This window comes from Channa argus, chromosome 22, assembly GCF_033026475.1.
Source record: "Channa argus isolate prfri chromosome 22, Channa argus male v1.0, whole genome shotgun sequence".
NCBI lineage: Eukaryota > Metazoa > Chordata > Actinopteri > Anabantiformes > Channidae > Channa > Channa argus.
In genome coordinates, this window is record NC_090218.1 from 9422024 (window position 1) to 9434818 (window position 12795).

The window sequence follows — 12795 nt, forward strand, 5'->3', positions numbered from 1 at the left end:
TGTGATGATTGTCTTGCAACTCTCTCAACCTTTAAGCCAACCTCTAAAAAGTCTTTGTAAAGCTGACTGTCTGTAAAAACTTTACACTTTCTTTACCTAGTTTGACAAAATATTGGGCTTCTTTCACTCTCCGCATGGTTCAAAATACAAAACAACATAAACAGGAAACACAACCCAAATGTGAACAATAGCTACTTTAGAAATGTACCAATATCAGTATTGGGCCAGGTACTGCATACTACAATAAAATGTGCTTGTACTACATTATGGCAAAAGAACATTAAGGAAGTTTTTAGAGATACAAATAAATCTAATTGGTCAAAAAACAGGAAAAAGTGTTTACATTAGTGTTCATCCCCTTCAAATTAACTAATCATCGTACCTGAACCCGTTCAGCAATGAAATCCTCATAGATGTAGCCAATTGGTATCCAAAGTCACAGAGGTGATGATTGTACATCACCTTAATGCAAACAATATGTTTATAGGATTATAATATAAATGCACCAGTGTCTTCAAGTTTCAAAAACTAGTGAGTGAGTATCTTTGTCAAAATATACACCAATAAGACAAAAGAACACTCCCATCAGAAATCATAGCAAGATCATTTCCTATGTATTATTTGGCTCTTGGAGTACAGTTAAATCCATCATTAGGAAATAGAATGAATTTGACACATGCATACATCTGCCTAAAACTGGCTGTCAGACAAAGACAGATGCCACCAAAACACCTGTTATTACTCCTATTAAATCTTTACAAGCTTCATTTTAATATAATAATGAATCAGTTTAATCATGGTTTTGTTGCTATGATTCAAATAAATGTCAGTAAGCAGTTTGAACATATGAACATATTGGGATTCTTTATATTTATTCTTTGTGAATTCTATTGGATAGGTTTTTTTTTTTTCAGATTTTACTGTAGACACCAACCATTTGCTAGTGTGTGTTTTTCTTTCAAAGTTTCTGCCTAAATCTGAATGACAGGCTTTGGTTGTGTTGAATGCAAAAACAAGAATATGAGCTCAAAGAAAATTATACCAAGATACCAAGAACGCGAAAGCAAGATGTGGTTTTGCTGTAGCAAACTCCTGTCAACACAGTGACTGTTGACTGTAAGCAAATGCATGGAGTAAAAATAGTACTGCATTAGAAAAAAGGTTGTTGGCGTTGATGGCTGCAGGGACACATACATGATAAAAGGTCAGGAAATGCAGTGCGATTTATAATTTCACATGATGCACAGTGGTTTGGTACTTACTAAACTCTGCAGTGTGTGTTTAAAATCTTCCAACAATAACAATTAATTTTTGAACAATGCAGTACTTATTTTTAAAGCACTATTTCTATAGCTATTATAAGTATTAATGGATTGTTTAAGGTAAGATTCTAAAATTGGCCGGGGAGCAGCTGTAGCTCAGTTAGTAGAGCGGTCATCCATGAACCAGTGGTTTGTCCAATAAAATGTGCTTGTATTACAGTATGGCAAAATAACATTACTGAAGTATTTGGAGATATGAAAAAATCTAAATTATTCAAAAATATAAAACAGAAAAAAGTGAATACATAAGTGTTCATCCCCTTCAAATTAACTAATCATCGTACCTGAACCCGTTCAGCAATGAAATCCTTATAGATTTAGCCAATTGGTATCCAAAGTCACAGAGTTGATGATTGTACATCACCTTAATACAATCAATATGTTTATAGGATTGTAATATAAATGCACCAGTATCAGTAAGTTTCAAAAACTGGGCAATCAGTATCCTGTCCAAGATATAAACCATTAAGACAAAAGAACACTCCCATCAGAAATCATAGCAAGATCATTTCCTATGTATTATTTGGCTCTTGGAGTACAGTTAAATCCATCATTAGGAAATAGAATGAATTTGACACATGCATACATCTGCCTAAAACTGGCTGTCAGACAAAGACAGATGCCACCAAAACACCTGTTATTACTCATGTTAAATAGTTACAAGCTTCATTTTTAATATAATAATGATTAAGTTCAATCATGGTTTTGTTGCCATGATTTAGATTAAATGTCAGTAAACACTTTGCCAATATGTTCATGTGTTCATTCTTTATATTTGGAATATGTGTGAATTCTATGGGAAAGGTTTGTTTGCACATTTAACTGTAGACACACATCATTGGCTAGTGTGTGTTTTTCTTTCAAAGTTTCTGCTTAAAGCTGAATGACAGGCTTTGGTTGTGTTGAATGCGAAAACAAGACAATGAGATTAAAGAAAATGGCAGAAACCAAGAACACGGAAGCAAGATGTGGTTTTGCTGTAGCAAACTTGTTTCAACACAGTGACTGTTGACTGTAAGCAAATGCATGGAGTAAAAATAGTACTGCATTAGAAAAAAGGTTGTTGGCGTTGATGGCTGCAGGGACACATACATGATAAAAGGCCAGGTGTGATTTATAACTTCACACATTGCACATTAGTGCTACTGTCTTTGTGGATCTTATGAACTCATAATTGAGTAAAAATGAATTTATTTCTATAACTGTAATGTCCCAGACTCCTGGGATAATAATAACTAAGAGGAATCACTGTTTGAACTTTAAGAAGAACCCCATTACTGATTTTTTTTATTTTTTTTACTTTTTCCCTGTCTCTCTGATGTAGTTTGGTTCTGAACAAGTACAGCAGTTAGAGGGAGGGGTGTTGCTTTACTGTAGAGGCTGCTATATGGTCCACCAGTACTCGCTCAAGCCCTGGACATGTGCAGTATTTTTAGTATTATGTTTGACTTTGATTATGCCATGAGGTTGAAACTGGTCCAACTGCTACCATTTCCCTGCTTAATTGTTTTATTTTTCTCTGCGTCTGACCTTTGTTGTAAGTTTAAATAGAAAAAATCTGAGTACAGTAAAAATAACAAATCAAATTTGTCCACCAATGTTTAATACAAGGTAACTTTACTCCCATGCATGAGTATGCTTATTTAAAAAGCATTACATTATTTGAAGATGAATTTTATGGGATGGAAAACATAGAATCAAATGTTCATGTAAAACAAATAAACACAAAATTAATTAATTAATACATACAGCAATACATACATACAGCAATATATTCTCATTTACAAGATGAACTCTATATCCAAATTGAATTCAGATGTTCTGGTTTAAGTCTAACATGTTTTCAAAATGTCATAGATTTACAGTGATAATTGTCTGTAATTTGTTTATGCTTTGCAAACAGGAACTGGTAATAACTAATTGGGCATCGGCTCATCCCTAAATAACAATTACTTGTGTGAAAATCTAACTATTTTACATTCCTGATTTTAATTTCAGTTGCATTTTAATGTGTGCTGGGTCTGGTTTCCTTTGTAGGCTTTCAATCCATCATGTGTGTAGACAACTTCAGTGATATCTGAAAGAAGTAAAAACACACACTAAAAATGGATCTGACATAGGGCTGGTCAGTGTATTGACCTTTTAAGATGTATCAATATATTTTAAATTCAGGTGTAGGAAACTTGTGTTCCGTAGCCTTATATCATCTTCTCTTGCACCAACCCATCCTCCTAAAAACATTACGTTCCCATACAACTAAACCTTTAATGTGATTACATTTTTGTGGCGAAGATAAAAATCCTAATTGTGTTCTGATGTAAAGTACTTTCATTTATGGAAAGCGAGCTGCATGAAGGTGTTTGGGGAGGGTGGCAGACGTACAAGTTAGGAGACACAGAAAAGGTCTAATCATAAGAAACAGTTGGGGAGATAGATAAGGAATGTACAGGACAAGCATATACATACTAAGGTTAGAAACATGTTTTAAGCATGAACATTGTATAGTATTTTTTATTTTATGATAGCATCAGGAAACTATACAGTAGAAATAATACATTTTAATAAACTAACAGAAACAAGCCAAAGACCCCAGTTCAGTTCTTGAGTCCTGTGTCTGGTTAGACTCAGGCAAGAAATTTACTTTACATGTCAACATATTGTCATTATGTTCACAGGAAACTAGACGGACTGCTGTTGGTTGCTTTTCAGATTATTCAACATGTTGAATTGACGTTGGTTTGACAGTGAGAGAGATCAGTCTTTGGTTGTTTAGTTATGTAAATCAGTGCTTGTGAAGAGACTGAGCTGTTAACACCAGTTAAATCAGACATATCTAGACTAAAGATGCCTTCTCATTTGTAAACAGTCTGCCTAAATCCAACTGAAACTGAAACTAACTCAAAGTCACTTGCAGAGGTCTAAGTAGGTTGGTTTTCAATGGTGGTGTGGTTATTATTCAGGTCATAGTTGGTGGAGTTGAGTGGAGTTACATTGAGATGGTTCTATTGTTTTGGCCACTATCTGAAATGAAGACTAGATGCAGCATGTGAATGAAAGAATGTCTTTCTCTTACCTTCATTCAGAGTCACAGGTGCGTTTTTCTCATTGAAATGTTTGATGCCAAGAATTAAACCCAAAATGAGAAGCAGTGTTGTAGCACTTAATATCACAGCCACAGTCACAGTCACAAGAGAGGGGGGAGAAATGGAACCTATAAAATACAAACATGAACCCAAATGAGATATTGAGAATGACAAAAGAGTAAAGTAAACATTTTATTTTACCAGCAACATAATATTTAAGAAACATTCAGCTACCACACGTTACTTTATTATCAGAATCTGGAAAAATTATCGAGGAGTGTATAAAAAGAAAGTTGTAGTTAATAAAACCTCCTCCTCCTTGTAATAATTTACTGCAGTGATGTAAGTTTCATTCTTACTTAAAACAGATATGATGTACAGAATAATAAGAATAAGGACGTACCACTTACATTTCTGCTAATATTATAATGTTTAGACAACAAAACTAAGAATTCTTTAAAGAAACACTCAAAAGGGCAGAAACTCTCTAGGGGAAACAATATGCTGAATTTCTAAATAAAGCAATGGACTGAGCCAAATCCTGAACAAAGTTGATTTGTGTTACTGCAGAAACTTGTGGGTCTCTGTGCAACACTCGATCTATTTGCTGTACAGAGAAGTGTTGAGGCTTGTAAGGCGACAGTATGATTATAGTGACACAGTAAATTCAAAGAATTGAAGATATTGCGGATGTGTGACAATTTTTTAACATTAAGCTCTTTTTTATCAACTAATATATAATATAATAACAAAATATCAATTTACAAAGAATAAACATTTATATTAATTAATCATTCATTATTAAATTGATTAAGTCAAAGTATGCATTGCTGGCGTTTATTCCTCCCCCTTAAATAGGCCAGTCTTGACTGGTAATCTGTGTTTTACAGACTAATACAAAGTCTCTCCACAATACATTTAAAGCAGGAGCTTGTTCCATTCAAGTTAAAGGAGTGTGTTGCATTTCCTCAGTAAACAGTTCAGTTTACTTTAGTTTAAATCTTGTGACAGCAAAAATATTAGTTTGACTTTGTTTTATTCACATTATCAGCAGATTTCTAGATCACTTCATCGTCACGATTATATCTTTAGTCTGTTGAGCTCTGAAGCAGTGAAATGCTTTAAGCGAAATAAACCACCTCCTACTTTTACCCAGTTTCTGTACCGACATCTGCAGAGCTGAAAGATGAGGAATCGAGAGCATAACACATGGTTATACCAGCTAGAGTAGAATCTGATGTTAAGTTTGGTTATGGCTGCAACTGCATGTTTTGAAAAAAAAAAAAGTTTCTATTGTTTTGTCCACCACATTAAGTATATCAGGGACTGGCTACATAACATAAAGTGGTGTCTGCACTACAGTTCAACAGCAGAAACACAGCCTCCAAACACTGAATCAACTCCTGAGTTTGAACACAAACTGAGCATCATCACCTTCATGGAGGAGGACTTACTGCAGGCCTGTTGGATTAGTCCGACTTAAGTTGAGCCCAATAAACTTACAACTGTGTGGGAATTGATTCATCCATATCTACAACAGCAAAGTCACCGAGACTCAATGATACCTCCTTAATCCAACTGAAGCTGGGTGAAGTTTAGGAAGAATGAACATGCAATTCGTCCTTATACTTATTTGTCCTTACCACCGATAACCAGATCGTGCGGCACATTAGGTTGAACAGTCCAGCTTTTTATAAGTTTCAGCTTTAGGTGGATGTAAGCTAACGTGTTCATATCGGTTACTAATTAACCAACAAGCTTGTTGTGGTGAACACATGATGGTGGATGGTGAACTGCGAGCACAACTGAAATTATCACTTTTCTGCACAATTCTGATTGGTTAACGAGTGTTTTAAAATGTAATTAATTCGCGTAGCATTTTTACATCTTGACCCGAATAGGCACAGATGTTTTTCGGTTGAGTTAAGGACTAACTTTCACTTCACCTGAGCTGTCTGCTCCCTCTCTGCTGCAGACAGGGACATTTGGCTGAGCTCCACCCTCACCGAGACTCAGAGAAGAAGCTGCTACACAAGTTTATTTTCTTACTTGCTTAACAACTAAATCCGCGCACTGTGAGCTAATTTCTTTATTGACCCAGGAACCAAATCTTTAAGTACCTATTTATAGCCCAACTTGTGATGCATTGATCCACGTTTTTTAAATTAAGGTACTGTTTTTTTTTTGTAATCGGACACGTTGACACGCTCCCTCACCCCTATACTCGAGCGCAACTTAACATTTACATAGCAGTGAAGAGATATCAATAAAGAAATATGATATTAAACCTTTACATGGTGTCAGTTGGATAACTGTGTCTTCTCTGCTGACATTGTTTTGAACCGTACACGTCAAGTTTCCCGTGAGCTGACCGTGTAAGTTGATGGTAACATTTGGTTTGTGGTTTTCATCTATACTCGTAGTTCTCGTCTGCATCAGGATGTTATGATCCAAAACCAATGTGAGCTCTACTTTATCTCCCTGAGAGCAGCAGTTGACTCTCATCTGTTCTGGTGACAAACACATCTGAGACACAGTTGGCTGTGACACTGGAGCTGGAAGACAAATCCAAATGTCGTCATGTATATTTATTTGAATTCCTATTTTTCCTTGGAACACTGGTAACTTTCATTCACCTATTATCACTTTTATCAAACTGACATGCGAAAATATGTCAGTTTATGTATGTTTCAGCCACATTAGGGAAAAAACAAGCACTCAGAATTAATAAACACATTTACATTTACATTTAGTCATTTAGCAGACGCTTTTATCCAAAGCGACTTACAAGTGAGGTACAAGGTAGTAAAAATCTAAGTCAAGGAGAAAACTTCAAAAATGTAATATTTTTAATGCAAAATGAAAGTCAGAATTGTACATTTATTCGTAAAAGTAATTGAAATAAAGATCACAATATATGGAAGTTGCTACATTGAAATTTTTATGACTTGTTGATTGTTTTGTAAATCTGCATTGGAAAGAAAATAATTGTAAATGTTTAACATGTTGGACTTACCTAGGATTTCTAGATGGAAGTTGACTGTGTGCAGTAATTTACCATCAGAGGTAAATGTTTCCAGATTGTAATTTCCAGAGTCCTTCTTTGTTGCTATGTTAAGCTGAAATATTCCATTTCTGATTGATGCAGACCAATTACTGTATTCTTTACTTATATCCACGGTCTTGTTATTGGCAACATTTAAAATTATAGCACTTTCCTTTTTCAGATATTTCTTTTCATTTATATTAGTCGGCAGGTAAAAGCTCAGTGGTTCACCAAGTTTTCCCGTACACTGCTGAGGTGCAGTATGTTGAAACAATTTGCATTCCAACGTCTCTGATAGAGTTGAAAACATAATACTCTTTAAAACAATTGCTGTAGTATAGAATGTAACATTGCATTTCAATATAAAAGTGAAAAAAACATGTTGCAAAATATTTGCGGGGAAAATTGCAAACTACTAAATGTGATTGTTTTCTCGTACTTTTGACCATCAACAAATCACTAACTCCATATCCATAGATGTACTAAGGTGAGTGTTTAACTATTTCTAACTCATTGCAATTAATTGTTGCTTAGTTCTAAATATTATTGACATAGCATGTATGTAAATTATACAATTGTCATGTACAGGAGCAGATAAGTCATGAAAATCTAAAATGTAATAACTGTATTGCTATTATCACACAATAACTGATTTTGCTCTATAAGTGAATACTTTAAACTATAAAATTAAAATCTACCTTTTGTTAGAGCTGTTGTTGGAAGAGCTGTGATTATTATGTAGAAGAAAATCATTTTCTGCTGGAACACAATCAAATTTCTTTAGAACAAGGGACAAAAAAAAATCTACAAAGGAATAGTTTTTTACATTTACACCTGGCAATTAAAGATACCGTGTCTGTATAGTCAGAGTAATTAGAATACAGTTTTAGGGATCCAAAATTACATATTTCAGAAATGATAAAGCTCGAAACTAATGAAATACTACACTTTTTAAAACTTTAATCTTTTAATTGCTATCACTTACCCTTTACCAATGATGTCCTCTTTGTGGGTGACCCTGTGAATTTTCAGTATGACAGTACTCTACTGGTCTTTTCTTTCTGTGTGTCGAGAATAAGGAAGCTGTTAAGGCGTCACTACTATAGCACCTATAGCACTTACATATATGTACTTATTTTTTTATTTTTTTGTAGCCATTTTGTTGAGAAACTTGCCAAGTTCCATCTGCATTAAGACAAATTGCGAACATTAAATATGGTTTGTTAAATTTTGAACTCTGAGCTTTTGAAGACCCTTAGTTTTTAATAATTACTTTACATGTTTTTCCACAATTACCATAATCCGTACTGTTTATGATGTGTTCTTAGTTGAGTACCTTTGTACTTGAAGTAAAATGTAAATAACCTGCTTTGTAGAGTACCTATACATGAGTAAAAGTGATACTTGAAGTGGTACTTGGTACTTCTTATAGGACAATAATTTAACCTTTACCTCAGTAATTAAGTTTGTGCAGTATGTGCTGTACCACCTCTGCACACTGCGTATGAAGCTGTGTAGCTGCAGACTGTTCAGAGTTGCCTCCCTGACCCTTGTTCTGAATAACATTAAGTCCCTACTAGGGGACGATATGTTTCTCACCTGCGCACTCTCACCCAGGCCACTTTGTCACCAGCCTCGTTTTCTCTTGCCCTGTGGAACTGCCAGTCTGCAGTGAACAAGGCCGACTTCATTCCAGCTTTTGCTACACAGTCAGCTGTTCACCTGCTTGCACTTACAGAAACCTGGATCATGCCACAGAACACGGCAACCCCAGCTGCACTCTCCCCCAATTTTTCATTCTCTCACACTCCTCGCTCATCAGGCCGGGGGGGGTGTGACTGGACTTCTCATCAATGACACCTGGAAGTTTTCCTCGACAGCACAACCCGGCAATCTGTCTTCTCTGGAATATCATGCCGTTAAGATCAAAGCACCGATTGCAGTCATGGTGATTGTGATATATCGACCACCGGGCCAGCTGGAGAACTTCTGCGATGAACTGGACATGTTGCTGTCCCACTTCCCAGAAGATGGCACTCCTCTCATCGTCATGGGAGACCTGAACATTCACCTGGACAAACCACAGGCGGCTGATGTGTTTGCTCTTCTAAACACATTTGACCTGAGTCTGGTCTCCTCCGACCCACAAAGCTGGCAACAACCTCCACCTCATCCGCACCCGGAACTGCACCACAGACAACATCTTGGTCACTCCTCTGCATGTATCGGATCATTTCTTCATTCAACTCACAGTCTTTATCCCTAGACCTTCGCAATCTCCCCCAACACTTGTAACATTCCGGCGCAACCTCAGGTCTCTCAACCCGGATCGATTCTCCTCACTGGTCTCCGCAACTCTGCCCCCAACACAGGACGTCTCCATCCGCAATGCAGATGCAGCCACAGACAGCCTTTGCAATACACTTTCATCATGTCTGGATTGTCTCTCCCATGTCTTCGAGACCCGCCCGTCTCTCACCTTCAAATCCGTGGCTCACTGACGGGATCCGTGAACAACGCACCACGCTCAGGAGTGCTGAGAGGAAGTGGTGCAAATCCAAGACTCCATCTGCCCTTGCTGAGTATCAGAATGTGCTTGGACCTTTTTCTCACAGTGTCACCAGGGCAAAGATCAATTACTACCAGGAGAAGCTCAGCAACACCTCGGACACCAGAACGCTGTTCTTCCACTTTCAAGTCACTCATCTACCAACCTTCACCTCCGCCATCTACCTCTCTCACTGCGGACAACTTTGCTGACTTTTTTACCAACAAGGTGGCAGCCATCAGCTCACAGTTCTCTCCTCCAGATGATGACATCCATCTTACCTCTTCCAACACTGCATTGCTCTCATCATTTGCAATTCTGACTGAGGATGGCGTATCCACCCTCCTCCTCTCTAATCATCCGACCACCTGCACTCCGGGTCCAATCCCTTCCACCCTTTTTCAAGCAGGTGCACCTGCACTAATGCCAGCTATTACACAAGTCATCAACACATCTCTCAAAAAGGGACTTTTCCAACCTCTTTCAAGCAAGCCTTGATTACTCCACTGCTCAAGAAGCCTTCTCTTGATCCCTCTGTAGTGGAGAACTACAGACCCTCTCCCTCCTTCCTTTTCTGGCCAAGACAATGGAACGAGCAGTCTTCAACCAACTCTAACTTCCTTTCCAAGAACAACCTCCTCGATGTCAACCAGTCTGGCTTCAAGAGGGGTCACTCCACAGAAACGGCAATCCTGACTGTTGTGGAATATCTTCGAGCTGCAAAAGCCACAGGTCAATAATCTTTCTTAATTCTACTTGATCTATCATCAGCCTTTGACACTGTGAACCATCAGATCCTCTTGTCCACACTTTCTGACTTGGGCATTTCTGGATCAGCTCTAGACTGGCTTTGTTCTTACCTATCGGGACGAACCTTCAAGGTATCCTGGCCGGGGCATCTCACTCTCATAGCCTCTCTACCGGTGTGCCGCAGGGCTCAGTTCTTGGTCATCTCCTCTTTTCTATCTATACTTCATCCCTAGGTGCCATCATTCACTCACATGGTCTTTCCTATCACTGCTACGCTGATGACACACAGCTCTTCCTGTCCTTTCCACCGGACGACTCCCCTGTCTCATCGCGCATAACTGCCTGTCTCTCAGACATCTCAGCCTGGATGAGTGAGAGACGCCTTCAGCTCAACCTCTCCAAGACCGAAGTCCTTGTCTTCCCAGCCAGACCTTTGATGCAACACAACATCAGCATCAACATTGGATCTACAGTGATTGTTCACTAAATCGGCCAAAAATCTGGGGGTCATCATCGACGACCAACTGAGCTTTAAGGACCACATCTCCTCAGTCTCTAGGGCTTGCAGATTTACTCTTTACAACATCAGGAAGATCAGACCCTACATCACGGAATATACAACCCAACTCATTGTACAGGCGCTGGTCACATCTCGTCTTGATTACTGCAACGCTTTGTTGATGGGGTTAGCAGTATCCACAATCAAACCCTTGCAGATGATCCAAAATGCAGCAGCTCGTCTCATTTTTAATCAGCCAAAAAAGACCCATGTCACACCACTTTTTAGATCTCTACACTGGCTTCCTGTAGCTGCTCGCATCAGGTTCAAAACTCTGTCTCTTGCTTACAGGGTGGTTAACTCGACAGCTCCCGCTGACCTCAACTCACTCATTCAAGTCTGCAATCCTTCCCGCCCGCTGGGGTCTGCCAACGAACGACGTCTGGTGGTCCCACCACCGCATAGAAGACACCAAGCAAAACTGTTTAGCGCAATGATCCCATGATGGTGGAACGAGCTACCAAACGCTGCACGCTCAGCTGATTCTCTCCCAATATTCAAAAAACTGCTGAAAACTGAACTCTTCCGCATTTTCCTATGCACTTAAATCTTTAAAAAAAAATGCACTTGCATCTCGTGAACTGTGAACAATTTTCTGATAGGACTTTGCTTTGATGTTTTCTCCTTGACTTAGATTTTTGGTTGCCTTGTACCTCACTTGTAAGTTGCTTTGGATAAATGACTAATTGTAAATGTAAATGTCCACTAGTGCTAAAGTTTTGTTCTTCTTTACCTCAGAAATTTTAACCGTCTAGTGCCAGAATATGTTTGTTCCCTAATCCCCTACACCAGTTACAGACACCAACTTTCTCATTTACTTGGCAGTTAAGAAATCATAAAGCTGGTTGTACAGGGCTCATAACTCAACTCAGTTATTTTGTTAGTGGAAATTAAACATGCAAAGTGTTTAATCCTCAATTCAGTTATAATTATTTTTGAGTAAAAAATGTAATGAACGCTAAATCAATAAAAACATTTCTTTCTTAGGTTTCCTTTTTATTACTGCTTCTTAACTTGGACAGTTTATCTCAGCAACTCAGTTTCTGATTAGGCATTAGTCTATAATATTTCCAGTCCAGAACTAATCTTTCTCTGGGCCTGTGTGTGAGGGGCAGGAGCATCTCTGTTATTCTCCACTGTGGAGCACATACACACCACGTACTTTTCATGACAATGGCAGGGAGAACAGAAATTTCACAACCCCACACACTAAACTATACAGACATGGGTGAATGATTAAAATAGGGCTGGGTATCAATCAATCAATATCAATTTTCTAAATAATTGCAGTACTCCTTTGAATAATTCAGGATCTATTGATAAAATCAATATTTGATTATTAATGATGACATTAACCAATTTAGATCTGAATATTACATGTATACAGTTGCTACTTGCTGTATGTGGTGTCACATGTCAGTTAGGGTTACACTGTGAAAAATCTACACTCTAGTCTGTTTGTCTAAAATCTAGTCTATTTGTTGGGA

The 12795-nt window shown here is 37.9% G+C and overlaps 1 long non-coding RNA gene across 1 annotated transcript; it reads right to left on the bottom strand.

Annotated features, from left to right (window-relative positions):
* Positions 1-2836: 2836 nt before the first annotated feature.
* On the bottom strand, positions 2837-8586 carry LOC137108118 (uncharacterized). Its single transcript, XR_010912151.1, has 6 exons — positions 8437-8586; positions 8150-8207; positions 7422-7742; positions 6694-6960; positions 4396-4533; positions 2837-3399 (listed from the first exon to the last, which is right to left on the bottom strand). It is a non-coding gene; the product is annotated as an uncharacterized lncRNA (long non-coding RNA).
* Between the last annotated feature and the right edge of the window lie 4209 nt (positions 8587-12795).